Consider the following 14,514-nt stretch of genomic DNA (forward strand, 5'->3'; position numbering starts at 1 on the left):
AACATAATGAAAACCATTCCCTTCAGAACATAACATACGTCTCCAACTTCTCACTCATCCAAACTGAAACTAAATCTTTTATATCAAATATTCCCCCCGCCAGCGAACACCACACACACACACACACACACACACACACACACACACACACACACAGCTTGAAAACAGTCGACTTAGCCCTGGCGATTCCTTGACATGATTCGCTACTAGGAGCCAGCTGGCCAACACTCCACCACTGGACTCTCAACTTTATCCTGTGTCTGGAGGGAATGCGGGCGATTACAGGGATTTACTTGATCCCTGTGCGTTTCAACTTCGCAATTAACTCGAAACACACACACAAAAAAGTACAAGGGTAACTTAACTCAGCAGTCTTCCAGAGCCGATAAATGAGAAAACTTGTTGAGTTTTCTAGCTTCTCCCCCTTGAGCACGACGATAAGACCCTTGATCACGACGGTACGACCCTTGAGCACGACGGTATGACCCTTGAGCACGACGGTGCGACCAACAACCACGAAAATACGGCCCTTAAGCACGAAGGTATGACACATGAGCACGACGGTATGACCGTTGAGCACATGTTACGACCGTCAAAGACCAAGCTACCACATCACCAAGTGTCGTACCGTCGTACCCTAGGATCGCATCGCCGCGTTATACTTACGTACCGTCACATTCAAGGGTAGTATACTGTTGTGTTCCTGGGCGTCGCAACGTCGCGCTCAAGGGGTCCAGCAACAATAACTCCTCGTCCTCATACAGAGACCCACACACACACACCTCTCCTGCGTCCAGCGGGGAGGCGGACGCACGCAACTCAGCTCATGAAACACAAGCAGCACCACCACTGGAGGCACGAGTCTCCCAGACGGGTGGCGCTCGCGAGTGTTTACACTCCAACTGAGCACAAGGACACACACTCTCTTGATGTAAAGGTGTGTCCAGGTTATCTGCACGCGTCAACATACTCTGGCTGTGCAGGATGTCCTCTCTGTGTGTCATGTGTGTGTGTGTGTGTGTGGACCGTCTGAGAGAGAGAGAGAGAGAGAGAGAGAGAGAGAGAGAGAGAGAGAGAGAGAGAGAGAGAGAGAGAATGGGGACTAGGGGGAGGAGGGACTTTTCAAGTCAACTTTGTTATCTGTCTTCCAGTATAATCCCTGACGGACCAGACATGTTTCCCACAACTTGCAACACATTCGGAGATTTCCTGGAGAAGATGACGCGTCTTCCTTTGTGGCGATTCTGAGGAAAAAAACAAGTTGGGGAAAAAAGAAAAGCATAATTTCTGGCTCTGATAATGTGTCTTAGAAATCAGTAATCTGTTGAGCACGACGGTACGACCCATAAGCACGTCGGCACGACCCTTGAGTACGACGGTATGATCCTTGAGCACGACGCACGACCCTTGAGTACGATGGTACGACCCTTCAGTACGACGGTACGACCCTTGAGCACGACGCACGACCCTTGAGTACGATGGTACGACCCTTGAGTACGACGGTACGACCCTTGAGCACGAATGTAAGACCGTTGAGGCACGATGGCCTGAGCAGTCATCTGATTATTGATAGACCAGGTCAAACAAAGGTCAAGCCACAACAACCTAAGGTCGTACCGTCGTGCTCAAGGGTCGTATCGTCGTGCTCAAGGGTCGTACAGTCGTGCTCAAGGGTCGTACCGCCGTGCTTAAGGGGGTTTAATAACAACAAAATAACATACTACCCTCTGACCAGGTTCCTTCCCAACATAACAGCCTGGCTGCGCTCCTCTCCAGCGTGGCCTCGCCCCGCAAGTTTCAATCACCATAAAAGAATGTTTCAATTTACATTTTATACTCAGGCCAAACTCTCTCGAGGCGGCAAATGAGGTTTTTACGTCCGTCTAGGTATGTGGCCGGAACACTAAGGAAACCGTAAACGTGGCTGAAATGAAGTTTAAATCAAAGTTTGATAACTCTGTTGATGGCTGAAGACTGCTGGAGATGAGGGACATTTTGTACGGGCAGATGTCTCAGAGTTAAACTTATCAAAACAAGTTCCACTGACGCGTACAGTAGATAAAACTCTGTGTAATAATCATCAACACACACACACACACACACACACACACACACACACACACACACACAACAACAACAACAACAACAACACCAACACCAACACCTGGCAGTACACAGTATTCACGAGGGGTCGCTGGTGGAGGCCTTCTGTATTCAGGGGGAGAATTTCGAGTAGGTTTTGTTTGTCTTTGATCTCCTGAGCACGACCGCACGACCCTGGAGCACGACCGCACGACCCTTGCGTACGGTATATGACCCTGGAGCACGACCGTACGACCCTGGAACACGACCGCACGACCCTTGAGCACGGTGGTACGACCCTGGAGCACGACCGCACGACCCTGGAGCACGCTGGTGCGACCCTCACCCCCACCTAACCCTAAGAGGGTAGTACAAGGAGACGTACTTCTGAATTCACAGAGCTACAGGGGCGAGGTAGTGGCGGTGCTGAATGACGAAGTACAACACCACACACACACACACACACACACACACACACACACACACACATTCAGATATACGAACGACAAAATAAATATCGCCACACCCTAAAAAAAAAATATCGTCACACCAAAACCCGCCATAGTTTTGCCCTGTGTTATAAGACCTTCTAAAGCTCCTTGATATCCATAGCCTCTCCCTGAGGGCAGACCATTGAGCTGCTGCCGATAGTGATGAGGGAAGGGATGGAGCCGCGGGCGGGGTGGCGGCCTTCCCCCGGCAAGGGTGGAGGGGAAGGGAAGGAGTGCCATGAGAGAGAGAGAGAGAAGGGGAGGGGGTACGTGGAGCTACTGCAGGAAGGGGGTTAGTACCCGTATGACAGAAAGGACACCGGAGAAGAGGTTCTTTACTTGTACATACGTATAGCATTACTGATCACAAGAACCAATTATGAACCCCCCAGAATCCCTACCCTTGACGAAGACATCATCATCATCATCATCATCCACACCAAGAACCATCACGCCATCTACTTCGGCAGATGGGGGGAAATGAAGGGGGAGACAGGGAAGAGGAGCCTCGAGCGACGTGCATTCCCCTCCTACCATAGATGGCTTGATCCTCGGCTCCGCCTCAGCCCAGGATCCCTCCCTGAGCAGGATAGCGTAGCGAAGAGGCGCGACCCAACACCGCCCCGGCCCGGCCCGGCCCGGCCCGGCCAAGCCCAAGCTTCCTCGCTTGTGTATGCCTGGGCACGGAGTCGTCTAGCCGGATGCGAGGCGCCCGCTACCGCCGCTCCTCCTCCTCCTCCTCCTCCTCCTTTTGCCACCACTGGGGTGACGCACGACGTGATCCAGCGACTCATAACTCAGGAATGCAGCTAAAGGCGAACAAAAGATTAAGAGTTGCTGTCTATGTGAGGCATTAATATTGGCGATGCTGTAGATGCAACTTAAAACCCCGTGAACATGACAGTACGATGTTTGAACACAACGGTACTATGTTTGAACAAGACGTTATGGCTCTTGAACACAACGCCTTGGTCCTTGGGTATGATCCTTGGGTATGATGGTCTGAAACTCAAGGGTCAGGTCAAAAAAATTAGTCGCAACATTGCGCTCAAGCGATTCATAAGGGCCGGTGCAGCCGTATCAAAAACAAAAACATAGTATAAAGAACAGTAATAGTGGTTTACATACTGTATCGAAAACATTAGAAAGCTGATATACGAAAATTTATTCGGGGGCAAACACCAACAACTGGAGAGAGAGAGAGAGAGAGAGAGAGAGAGAGAGAGAGAGAGAGAGAGAGAGAGAGAGAGAGAGAGAGAGAGAGAGAGAGAGAGAGAGAGAGAGAAATACATCAGCCAAGTATGAGTGATGACGTGCACGATCATGGGGCAACTCGTCCCCGTCACCCAATAGGTTGTCAGTCAAACGCCAGGAGGTCTTCAGTGATGGCCACGCCACGCCCACACCGTGTGCTCAGCGGGACTCCACACTTGACGTAAAGTCTCCCACTTACCTTTGTGCAGCAGCTCCAGAAGAAGCTCACGTCGAAGTAATAGATTTCAGGAGATAAAAAACACACGTGTAAGATGGCGACACACAAAACCTTGTTGAAGACCTTGAGATACACAGAGCATCCAGAATTATTCGACTCCCTGGGGTGACTGGGTTTGATATTTTTGGGTCGCAGTTTTGCGGCTGATTAATTGTTCATCCCCTACCCATCGTGTGGGCGGCGCTAAAGAGGACCCAGCGAGCACAGAAGGTCATTAGGTGGTTGGGTAGTGTGTGTGTGTGTGTGTGTGAGGACACGTGGCAGACGTGAGCCACAGGGTCGAATGATGACGGGGTGGTGGTGGTGGTGGGGAGGAAGGGGAGTCGTTGGCGGGCCGTCGCATGCCGAGTGCAATTACGCGGGAGATCTCGGGAGTCGCTCAGTATTTCATTATGCTCCTGGGGAAGGAGGAGGAGGAGGTCGGTTTCTTACTTACCATTCAAGGTTTGCAGCAGCTCTTCTTGCCACAGATGAATACTAATTGTCGGCTTATTTTCAATCTCTTCATCCCCGCGGGGGGAGACAGAGAGAGAGAGAGGGGAAGGCGGCCTACAATCCTCTTTGACAAGGTTCCTACACGTACGTGGAGGTAATTTCCTCCATGTTTGAGCCTTTTCGGAGCGTCATCATGAACGTTATCTGTTCATGGTAGACCGCGCAGGTCCTCGCCTGAACACTTGGTTGGTCGAATTCCAACCCGCATTGACGACATCTGCAGCATCGAGGTAATGTCTCGAGGAGAGCGTCTTGATGGGCAGGAGAGTGCGTGACCAGAGGCATGGTGGCCAGCCAGGACCTGACGTATGACATGACCAACGACCATCATACGAGCCTGCCAGTTGCTGACGTATAAACCGACTGACGATCAGGATTTCGTGCGCCAACCTTGTTCCACACACACTCACACTTTGTCACCAATAGAAACGTTTATAATCACATTCTACTGATTTTGTCTGTGCTTAAGTATACATCACATGTTTGTATACTCTCTCTCTCTCTCTCTCTCTCTCTCTCTCTCTCTCTCTCTCTCTCTCTCTCTCTCAGGGATATACACGGTGATGATGTCAAGATATGTAGTGCGCCAGTAAGATGCAATGACGATTTGACGGAAATGGAAAGACATAACCAAACTGTTAAGGAGTCATGATCCATATGCGACTCATGGTCCTGACACACTTTCTCCATATGTGCTGAAGAAGAGTACAGTTTTGCCTCAGAGACCACAAGACATGTTCATTTTGTCCCTAGAGGAAGGTAATCTGCCAAGGGAATGGAAACGGGCAAATGTCGTACCCATGTTCAAGAGAGGAGACAGAGAAGTTGGGATGAACTCTAGACCATTCTTTCTAATGAATGTGGTTTCTAAAACACTAGAAAAGGCAGTAAAAAAAAAATGAACTACTTGCATAAGAATAAGTGCCTAAAAGAGAGAAAATTGGGGTTTAGTGAAAGGAAATTATACATTAGAAACTTCCCACATTTCTACGAGAGAGTAAGTTCCAATCTAAACAAAAGACAAGGATGTGGACTGTGTGGATTTGCACCTCACAAGAGGGTGGTAAAGGAGCTGGATTTTCAGCCTCGAATTAGGGGACGACTTCTTCGATAGAGAGAAAATCACATAAGTGGGAGGGGAACAAAGGACGCATTCTCGGAGGAAACTTCGAAATGGGCTGAGGTCACCAGTGGCGTACCGCAAGGCTCGAACCTGGGACCACTGCTCCTCTTCAGCTTTACATAGCGAGATGCCAAACAGACTGGACTCATACCTGAATAAAGTCGTGGATGATGCCAGGGCCATGAGGGATATAAAGAATGAGGAGGATTGTATCAAGTCACATGAGGAATTACACTAACTCCAAAGTTCGTCTTATACATGGGTGACGAAATTCAAGCCAAGTCAAGACAAAGTAATGAGGATAAAACACAGTGAAAGAAGGCCTCTGTATGAATGCTAACGAGGAGAGAAATAAGCTGGAAGAATGTCAGCTAGAGGGACCTGGGAGTCGACCCTGTACCTAACCCGTTGTTATAACCTCATCTCAGAAGAATTGTACGGGAGACATACAGTCTTCTGGCAAAATACAGCATTTGTATTCCATCTAAGTCCATGGATAAAGGAAATGTTCAGTAAACTGGTCACATTGTGTCCCAGACCACAACGAGAATGTGCTTTTCAGGTCTGGTCGCCACACATACAAAACGTCAATGAGGGGGACAACAAAGATGGTACCAGCACTAAGTCAGCTGGGTTACAGTGAGAGGCTGGAGGCCATAAATCTGTCCCCCATGGAAAAGAGGAGAGAAAGAGGTGACCAGTTTGATAACAGCCACCAGTGAACAAATCCTCGACAGAGGCACATACAGAACATCCCCCCCAGAGGACGTATCGTGAAACTGGGTTTTTGGACACTGGAAATAATGAAACTGAGAGAATGTTGAGAGCATATCATAGTTCGGAAGATAGTGACGGGGCCACACGACTATAGAGATATCACACACACACACACACACACACACACACACACACACACACACACACACACACATGGCCTCGAGCAAGTGTAAAAACAGACTTCGACATCCGTGACGTGTTTACGGGATAGACACAAGCATAACAGATACAGCTCAGGGTCTTTCGGATTAGCGATTAACTGTTATAATCAAATCCTCAACACTTACGTTAATCTTAGTGCAATAACGCTAAGTTAGGATTAATAGTGATCAACTGAACTTATACTGGGCATGGATTAATTTGATTTGATGTTCGTTTCTACTGAAAATATTGGGTTTGATTAACCTCTTGTGTGTAGTGTGGTCCTACAATAGGAAGATATAAACGTTGCAGGTCTACATGCCCCGCGGCAGGTAGAGCCACAGAGACGTTCCCTAGTGCTGTGGTGACAACCTGAGGTAGGAGGACCTGGCCAATGGGTTCACCTTCTCCTGCTGGAGGCGCTGCAGGAGACTCACAAAACTCTCGCAACATAAAACACGTAAATCCCACCCAACTACCCAACCGAAATCCCCCCGCAACGGGGATCTTGTAAAGAGGCTGTAAATCAGGAGAGAGAGAGAGAGAGAGAGAGAGAGAGAGAGAGAGAGAGAGAGAGAGAGAGAGAGAGAGAGAGAGAGAGAGAGAGAGAGAGGGGGGGGATTTATCTAAATATATGCGTGAGATTTGCTTATATTGCACAGTATATGCATGCATGTCTTGAAAACTCAGTCATCTTAAACCAATTTACCTCGATAGGCTGCCACGAATAATGATAACCAATTTAACCTATTAACTACGTCGTCATGAATATTCAAAATCAATCTGACCCATTAAATAGTTTGCCATAAATACATACTCACAGCCAATTTAACCAGGAAACTATTCACTGCCACAATTTCCCATAACCAAATTTCACCCAGATGATACATCGTTATTCAAATACTACAACTAATAACAGGAGGAACACACACACACACACACACACACACACACACACACACACACAGAGCGCCACCGCACGTTCACTCAACTGCGAATTTACGAAGTCGAGAGAGAGAGAGAGAGAGAGAGAGAGAGAGAGAGAGAGAGAGAGAGAGAGAGAGAGAGAGAGAGAGAGTCTCTGGACCGAGTTGGAAATCGTCTTACAACTGCGGTAATCCACAACCCTCGGATCCCCGGTAAATATAAGAGCCTCCTTCCCCCTCCTACACACTCCCCCTCCCAAGGAATCATCGATTGGGTGAATCCGGATACGCCAGCCGAACGAGGACGTAAATAGGAAAGAAAGTACAACAATCCGGATGAATCCATGAATACGATGAATTTATGATCGGTTATGCCGCAAAATTCGCCGAAGCCAAAATTGTCAGTCTCTCGCAACACACACTAACACAGTAGATGGGGCGTTAGGTTTAGTATGACCCTCCCCTTGGCTCACGGACGCCGAGGTCGGTCGAATGTCTTCAAACAATTTGAAAAGAAGTTCATTTGAGATTCATGACAGTCTGTGTTCTGCGGGAGAAAGAGTATCAATATGTTCAATGGTGTCCTTTTTCTTCTCTCTTCACTCCATACTTCCACTTACCCACCAGGAAGTGCCCTGCCTCCTTTCCCTTATCATCTTATAAGTTCCTTATCACCTCGGCGCCCGGGTCCTCCTCCTGACGATTCAAGTCCCCTGCTCACCTAAGGATCCTTTATCATGTGTTTAGGACCCTTTATGAAGACAGACTCCCAGCCTCCTCCATCACGCCTCCCATCCTCATCTTTTGACTACCCTCTCTCTCTCCTCTCTCCATCACCTCTCCCTCATAACCATGTGTGTATGTACACACCCTCCTCCTCCCTCCCCTCCTCCTCCTTCCCCTCACCATATTAAAAGCCAATCCATCAAACAACAGCTAACAAGCACTTCCCTGTTGGTTCCCGCCATCCCCTCCAACGTGACTCATCAGCCAATCACATGGTCTTTCTCCAGCCTCGATGGGTTTATTCTTCCCGAGTAGACCCTTGTAAATGTCTGTTTAACCCCTCCCTCCCACCTCCTCCCACCTCACACACACACACACACACACACACTACACCTGGAGTAGTGCTCTACAACTCGATTCTTTCATCGAATGAATTCAGATGCCAAGTTAAAATATATACACTCACGTTCGTCCTCACACTAAGTGTGTCTCAATCAACACTCACAGTAGAACGCCCTCAGGAAAAAAAATATATATATATAGATAGTTATAGATATAGATAGATAGACAGACAGATAGATAGATAGGTAGATAGACAGACAGATAGATAGATAGATAGATAGATAGATAGATAGATAGATAGATAGATAGATTCTTTTCAACAAATTCGATCTCTGTCCTGAGGCGACTCTGGTCACCGTAAGGGGGTAAGTAAGGCAAAGGGCTGCAGCAGCTGGCGCCTCTAATCAATGGTTTCGTCTGACTCAGCGGCCGGGCTCCTGACTCAACCAGTCGAGCTGCTGCTGCTGCTGCTGCTGTGTTCCCTCAACTGTATCTCTGTCCTCGATTTTTCTGGCTGAGGTAAGTATATGAGCCCATGTCAAAGTGCTCCATAAGGCGAATTACACCACTGTTTGTGAAGAGGAGAACAACCATACATACTATCTTGTACACACGTGTGATTGTAATGGGTCAGCACGGGGCCAGCTCGATAGGGGGTGGGTCTCATATGGGTTCGAATCCTGGGCGCGGTAGTACGGCCAATACCCAACCTAGGTGTTCATCCTCCCCTTACGCCTGGGTGATAGATTGGTACCTGGCTTGAACTGGGATGTATGTGTGTGTGTGTGTATGTGTATAACCACACACAGGAGTGAAAAAATGGTACACATATATACAAAGTTAAGAGACGGGGCAACACAAGTATAAAACTCTCTCCTCGTAACACACACACACACACACACACACACACACACACACACACACACACACACACACCTCCAATGTACTGCTTCAAGCAGCAAGTTCGACGGAGACACGAAGCCCTGGACGGACACAGACCATTGGAGACAGTACGTAAATTAGGGCTGGTCGGCCGGGGTCGTCTGCAGTGACTGGATGCACAAACCACAACACAATACATTATGCTTTCCTGGGACGTCAGAAGACTGTGTATATATATATATATATATACATATATATATATATATATATATATATATATATATATATATATATATATATATATATATATATATATATATATATATATCAGCTTGACCATATCTGTCTCACTGTGAATCTGTTTTTGGCTCAGTCTTCAGTCTGTCTGTCTGCTCCCTCTTCCTCTTCCTCATCCTCCTCCCTCTACCTCACTCTCCCTCAGTCCCTGCGGACCAGGTTATGATATTATGGGCATGTCTGTCATCCCTCCATGACCAGTGTGTATGTGTGGTGTGTGTGTGTGTGTGTGTGTGTGTGTGTGTGTGTGTGTGTGTGTGTGTGTGTGTGTGTGTGCACTCCCCCGTCACCTTTGCCCGTGACCTACCTTCCACAAGGAGTCAGGTCGGGAACACCGCCAGGTCACCAAAAACAGAACCAAGTGAGGTAAGAGATAGGTCGGCCAAGTGAGTGTGCAAGTCCACGCTGTGGCAAACAGGAGAAAGATAGAAGGGCAGATAGATAGATAGATAAGTGGAGAGAGAGAGAGAGAGAGAGAGAGAGAGAGAGAGAGAGAGAGAGAGAGAGAGAGAGAGAGAGAGAGAGAGAGAGAGAGAGAGAGAGAGAGAGAGAGAGAGAGAGCCATGGATTTAAGGAAAGATGGACGAGGCAGGGAGGGGATAAGGAGGCGGTGGGTTGGCGTCCCCCATCCCCACCAGACACAGTACCTGAGTCAGGTTAGGTCTGCAGCTGTGGGTGCTGTGGGGAGGCCCACAGTAACCCTGGCTCACGTTACTGACACCTGACCTGACTCCTGTATGGAGGGGTCAGGTGGAGGAGGAAGAGGATGAGGAGGAGGCAGGTGGTGTGGTAGGAATGGTGTTGGTGTTGGTAAAGGGGAACAGGCAGGGTGTGTGTGTGTGTGTGTGTGTGTGTGTGTGTGTGTGTGTGTGTGTGTGTGTGTGTGTGTGTGTGTGTGTGTTTGTGGATAAGGCAATACTCAGGTGGGAGGGAGATGGATGGATGAGGAGGTCGTCTCTCTCTCTCTCTCCCGCATCTCTCCGTCACACAGGGCTTCACCACCACCATCACCACCACACCTTCCCTCACCACCACACACACACAGGGACACACCTACCCTTTCACCATCAAAAACCATCCCATCACCAACAAAGAGCCTCACCACCACCACTACCACCACCAAAGAGCCTCACCATCACCACTGTTCACCACCAAAGAGCCTCACTATCCCCACCACCACCAAAGAGCCTCACCACCACCCCCCCAGCGATGTCTCCACGCCACAATCTGATCATACTAAGGCGATTTACGCGTACAACAAAGGCGCCCCCTTTCAGACCACACAATCGGGCGCTGTGGACCAAACGGAAGCCCTTGTACCGCAGTGTGAGGCGAGACCAAATGTAAATTTCCCATGCGCTCTCACAATGTTGCCTACCTTACCCCTAGCACTTTACTCACACACACACACACACACACACACACACACACACACACACACACACACACACACGTACACACATCTTAATCAACATTTTTGCCGACAGCTGTTAATCATGGCTTTCTAATCCAGCCCTCATCTCTTACATCATCCTTGAGCAATGTTTCTGAAGGTGCATCTTTTAGAAAGTCCTCTCTCTCTCTCTCTCTCTCTCTCTCTCTCTCTCTCTCTCTCTCTCTCTCTCTCTCTCTCTCTCTCTCTCTCTCTCTCTCCGGGTCTCGCAATCCCTGCAGAATGTAGCCACTGATCCTACAATTCCAGGAAGGCACTCAAGGGGAAGGGCAGGCTCATCAGCCTTCAACGAGCAGACAGTATTCTGAAGCTTCCACTTGAGGGACAGTCTTTAGGGAGGGGAAAATGTCTGCATAATACTACTGTGGGGATACAGTGGGGTGGTGGGGGGGGATCACAATGCTAAACAGTACAGACACTTGTAATGATTGTCAGGCGTTCGAATTTTGCATCTCTCTCCAAACACGTTTTAAACTATATTCAAGACCTTTGTGTCATATATATATATATATATATATATATATATATATATATATATATATATATATATATATATATATATATATGTGTGTGTGTGTGTGTGTGTGTGTGTGTGTGTGTGTGTGTGTGTGTGTATTTCGTCACTGTGAATACATCATAAGGACGTGGTCATTCTACCATGTTTCTTTGTATTTTCTAAGGTTGAAGTCTCAAGTATGAGGACCCGCACGACTGTGTGAGTACGGACGACAGCCGACCCGGATCTATAGAGTTTGGGAAGCTGAGAGCGAGAGGGCCAGACCGTCTCATGCTTGAAGGCACACATGCGGGTCGGGTTCGTGTCACATACCGTGATAACACTGGCGTAGGTCAGTGGAAGATTATCCTACAGCAGGAAGGAGGCTCTCGTCCACCTGGCCGTGGTCCCTAGATGGTGGGGTCTATATGGTCCCTGGATGGTGGGGTCTATAGTCCCTAGATGGTGGGGTCTATATGGTCCCTGGATGGTGGGGTCTATGGTCCCTGGATGGTGTGGTCTTTGGTCCCTAGATGGTGTAGTCTTTGGTCCCTAAATGGTGTGGTCTCTGGTCCCTAGATGGTGGGGTCTCTGGTCCCGAGATGGTGAGGTCCCTGGTCTCTAAATGGTTGGGGCCTCTGGTCCCTAGATGGTGGGGTCTTTAGTCCCTAGATGATGGGGTATCTGGTCCCTAGATATCGGGGTCTCTAGTCCCTAGATGGTGGGGTTTCTGGTCCCTAGACGGTGGGGTCTCTGGTCCCTAGACGGTGGGGTCCCTGGTCTTCAGGATGATGGGCTCTTCGTCCACAGATGGCGGATCTCGTGTCCACAGATAATGGGGTCCCTCGTCCCCTGAGGATGGGTTCCTCCCCACCCAGATGGTGGCACCCTTGCCCCCCAGATAATGGCTCCCTCGTCCCAAGATGATGCCAACCTCGCCCATAAGGTTCCATCAGGACGAAACCTGATCTAGAGATGCGCCTTAATCGCTCCTTCCCCGCAACACTCTCCCTGCTCCTCTCTCATCTCACTCCTCCTCCTCCTCCTCCAGCTTTCTTTCTCTTTCCCCTCATACCGTCTCCATTTCCCATGACTCTTTCCCCCATCCTCTCATTCCTTTCACTCCCTCACTCCCACTCACAGTCCCAACTCCTATTCTTTCCTTCCCCCTTCCCCATTAGTCACCCCACTCAACCCCCTCTCACCCCCCACTCTTCCCTTTCATCCCCCCCCCCCCCCAGCCTCATCCCTGACGTGGGCTAATCACGAGCTGTTTCGTAACCAGGGAGTCAGGTTTGTGGGGTGGTGGTAGTACCAGCGGTAAGGACGAGTACTGGTAGTGAGGCGAGACAATTGGAGGGGGAGGCAAGTCAGCCTTGCAGCGAGAAGAGAGGCGGTGGGGGGTGCAGGAGGAGCCACACAGTGGGTATAGAGGCACACAGTGGGTGCAAAAGGAAGTTACACTATAGTTGCTGTGTGATGACAGTAACGGGAGCAGTGGCTTGACGCTGTGTCTGTACAGTGCAAGACGATTCAGAGGGTTCTTTTCCACCCCAGCGGCTCCATCTGGGACCAAATTCTAAATCGTAATTTCAAAACATTTATTCGTCTGAATGTACATTGGGTGGGTCAAGGGCACATGGGTGAAGGTTAAGGTGGAGGCGAGTGTGGAACACACAAGTGGGGAGCATCACTCCTGTTCCTCTGGTCAAACAGACTGTTCCAAGTCCCCCTGGCCTTCAGGCCTACGTCCCCACCCATCACAAGCTGGACCATCACATACATTTTACTGCTATGTATCAATACATTATCCTAACTGGATGGAGCACAGTGTATGTATCCAACACATTTCCTGTATCCATCAGAGGACCATTCAACCTCAGGCTCCTTGTGTTGACTAGCTTTTTGTCCTCTGTGTCCTTACCTCCATTGGAATCATCATCCACTCTTCCGAGACTGTTGCTTTTAGGATCAATTGTCTACCGGACCTCCTAGTGGTTTCTTTGTGTGTGTACAGCACAATCTATCTATCCCTGATACATTCTCGAGGATGCTGAGTGATTTCATCGGTTTTCATGAGATCCTGATCCTCAAAATGGGTCAGTGACTGAGGCCCGTGACCCGGAGGGGGACATGTGAGGGGGCATGTGAATGGTTCCAGCCCTCACACTGACCACTGGCGCGTCTCGCAACCATCACAAACCTGCAAGGGAGGATAAAGCACATCAATACCTCTTCCTGTACTAACATAGGGGTCCTACAACCTGAAAGTATATGTTGGAAATAATTGGGTACGATACATATATTGATCAAGTTGAGAGATTCAGTATGAGATTACATAAAAAGAGTTCTTAGAACTCTTGAAACTTTCACATGTTCGTCATATGTACGCTCAATATGTACATTCAGAGCTGTGAATAGAGTCTTAGAGATATACATACATACAACACCAGTTCGTCAGACACGTGTATCGTATAGTATAGTCCTGAACACAGCAGTCACACGGATTCTGTTATCTTTCCTTCATCAAAACAATGTTGATGGTGGCACACTCGGCCTACACTCCCTGCACAACCTGCACTAACAAGATTATCTTATGTTCCCTAGATTATCCAGCCAGCTCGTTAACCCATCGGCCAGCCCGTCGACCATTCGACCAGCTAATCATCCAGCCAATCAACTAGCCAGCCAGCTAGCCAACCAGTCGACCAATCGGCCAGTCAGGTGGTCATCCAACCAACCACTAAAACACGCATCACTCGTGACACCGTCGCCAATGGCTGTACAATGA

General features: G+C 48.8%; 1 protein-coding gene across 6 annotated transcripts in view; it reads right to left on the bottom strand.

Moving 5' to 3' along the window:
- Positions 1–14,514, bottom strand: part of LOC139763863 (uncharacterized) — a 240,410-nt gene that overhangs the window by 53,872 nt on the left and 172,024 nt on the right. For 2 of the 6 annotated variants that reach the window (XR_011716281.1, XR_011716280.1), the window contains exon 2: positions 13,648–13,926. The exons of the other annotated variants lie outside the window; for them this stretch is intronic. The gene's annotated coding sequence lies outside the window, so the exon portion shown is untranslated. The remainder of the gene's footprint in view (positions 1–13,647; positions 13,927–14,514) is intronic. 6 annotated transcript variants of the gene reach the window in all.

This window comes from Panulirus ornatus, chromosome 48 (assembly GCF_036320965.1).
Source record: "Panulirus ornatus isolate Po-2019 chromosome 48, ASM3632096v1, whole genome shotgun sequence".
NCBI classification, from domain to species: domain Eukaryota; kingdom Metazoa; phylum Arthropoda; class Malacostraca; order Decapoda; family Palinuridae; genus Panulirus; species Panulirus ornatus.